Here is a 2,500-nt window from a genome sequence, read left to right as displayed (position 1 = left end):
GAATTATAAAATTTTACAACTAGGTTCATCATTTATAAGTTTCCTTACAATTTATTTTCACTTTTGGTAGGATTGGTTAACCTACGGCTCTGGCTCTGAGTGGAGTTGACAGTGTAACCTTTCAAGGCCTCAACTGGTTTACACCCATCGATGTATTCTATTCGGTCGTTTATATTTAATTTAACGACGAAATGCTTGGCCTCGTCATTGGTGTCTTTTCAAACATATCCAATAATAAATCTTCTATACCTGCATTTTTCTGTCTCTTACAGTTTTTGTCTTGCTCGCTGTTACAAAGAGATTGTGAGAGTTTCGGAAGGTTTAAAGGGATTCGTATAGCTTTGAAATCAATTGGAGATCAAACATTAGATCAAACGTTTTGCATTAGAGACTTAATAAAGAAATATTACTATATTTCACAACAGGCCGAAACGTTGTAATTAAAGATCTAATACGAATCTATCTCGTTCTTTTATATCTGACGAATTTTTATTAGATGAAAACCCCGAAACGTCTTCTGTTTATAAACTAGATGTCCATTTGTCAAAGAAAAACGCTTTTCTTTTCATAGTAAAGGATGCTTGTTTACAACTGTAAAACTTTCACACAGACTTTTCGCAGAATATCCAAACGAGATGGTTGTAGACGTCAGATTGGACAAAGCTACTAGATTAGTTCGATACTAGTCTACTTCGCACCAGTGAAAGAAAAATTCTATTCAGGTGGAATTTGCTCGGGACGTGATAAGGTTCAATTAAATGTTTATTCTGTCACCCGATCCAATTTTGACGCCACACCGCCTTATTTATCAAACTAATAGAAAACTTGACATTAAACATTATAGTTTTATAACAGGGGATTCAAGTCATAGTTTAAGAATAGGTAATGTCAGAAATGTTTAGTTTATTTTTGCACACAGGCAATCAACAAAAGCGACAAGTACATTAGTTGTGAATGGAAAAGTTTTATCAGATGAAAAGTACAACACTTGAAAATCATTAGCGTTTCTCTGTAAATAACAAATAATGTGAAATGACTCACGTGTCAGCTGCTAGAATTACATAACGTAATGAGAAAAGATATAACAGTGGCCTCAAGATAATGTAAAGCAAACAAAAGTATATGGACCGATAAGAGATTGTGTTCATATACAGACGCTACGTATAGAAGCGATGAAGGGGCTAAGTGCTTGAAATGTGTGGCCTCTGAGAATATAGAGATGAAATATATGAGGGAGAAAGAAAGAGAGACTGGGAAAAGTGTTTATAGAATTTTGTAACAGAATAAAAGATCATGGTAAAAATTAAGTAAAAAGAATTTATGGGGGGGGGGGGAAATGAAATGAAAAGATAAAGTCTAGGAAGAATGAAAACTAGATGCAAAGGAAAGTTATAACTACATATAAAATATTAGTTTCAAATTTTTGCACAAGGCCAGCAATTTTAGGGAGGTGAGCATGTCGTTTACATTGCCCCTATGGTTAATAGGAACTTGGATAAGGTCAGCGGAATTTGAGCTCAGAACGTGAATGGTCGGAAGAAATGCCGCTCAACAATTTGTCCGGCGCGGTAATGATTCCAACAGATCGCCATCTTAACCAAATATCTAATGTTGGTTTCAAATTTGGGCACAAGGCCAGCACGTTCGGAGCGGGTGGGGCTAGGGTGGGGCTGGTTGTAAGTCGATTACATCGACCTCAGGGCTTAACAGGTATTTATTTTATCGACCATGAAAGGATGAAAATCAAAGTCGATCTCGGAGGAATTTGAACTCAGAACCTAAAAACAACCGAAAGCAAAGTATTTAATAAGACATTGTCAGACTGCAGTTGTTTCCATTTCCTGAGAACGAATCCTTCAAAGCAGCCAATTAGCATAGGTTAAGGAAATTTCTTCTGTGGAGAAAGTTTTTGCTTTAAGAGTCCATTTTCATGAATGTTTAGCTGGGATGTAACAACCATAATTCCGAAAGAATGAACTCACAAACAGACGGGTTTTGCCGTCGCCAGTTCTCTCAAACTCATTCAACTGCTGTCTCTTACTCTTCCTTCCCCTTCACTTACAACAACAACAACAACAACGCATTCCAATTTTGGTACAAGGCTGGCAATTTCGGTGGGGGGGGGGGGTAAGTCGATTACGTCTAATCCTGTGTTCAACTGGTCCTTATTTTAGGGAACCCTGGAAGGATGAAAGGAAAAGTCGTAAGTCGATTAGATTTACTAGTGTTCAGCTAGTTCTTATTTTAAGGATCCTGGAATGATGAGAGGAAAAGACGTAGGTCGATTACATGTACTCTAGTGTTCAACTGGTCCCTTAATTTAAGGACCCCCGGAAGGATGAAATGAAAAGTCAACCCCGGTGGAATACGAACTCAGAACGTAAATAAAGACGAGGTGCTGTTAAGCGTTGTGCTCGGCGTGCTACCGACTCTGCCAGCTCACCGCCTTACGATTGCCTACTATTTTTAGCTATCTTAGAATTTGGCGTAAAATGTACAA

The 2,500-nt window shown here is 37.8% G+C and overlaps 1 protein-coding gene across 2 annotated transcripts in view; it reads left to right on the top strand.

Moving 5' to 3' along the window:
* LOC106880859 (organic cation transporter protein) overlaps positions 1-2,500 on the top strand; it is a 42,913-nt gene that overhangs the window by 5,792 nt on the left and 34,621 nt on the right. The window lies entirely within an intron of this gene.

This window comes from Octopus bimaculoides, chromosome 13 (assembly GCF_046866305.1).
Source record: "Octopus bimaculoides isolate indiv1 chromosome 13, ASM4686630v1, whole genome shotgun sequence".
In the NCBI taxonomy this organism is placed as follows: domain Eukaryota; kingdom Metazoa; phylum Mollusca; class Cephalopoda; order Octopoda; family Octopodidae; genus Octopus; species Octopus bimaculoides.
The sequence above is the reverse complement of the archived record's forward strand: the minus strand, read 5'-3'. Positions and strand labels throughout refer to the sequence as shown.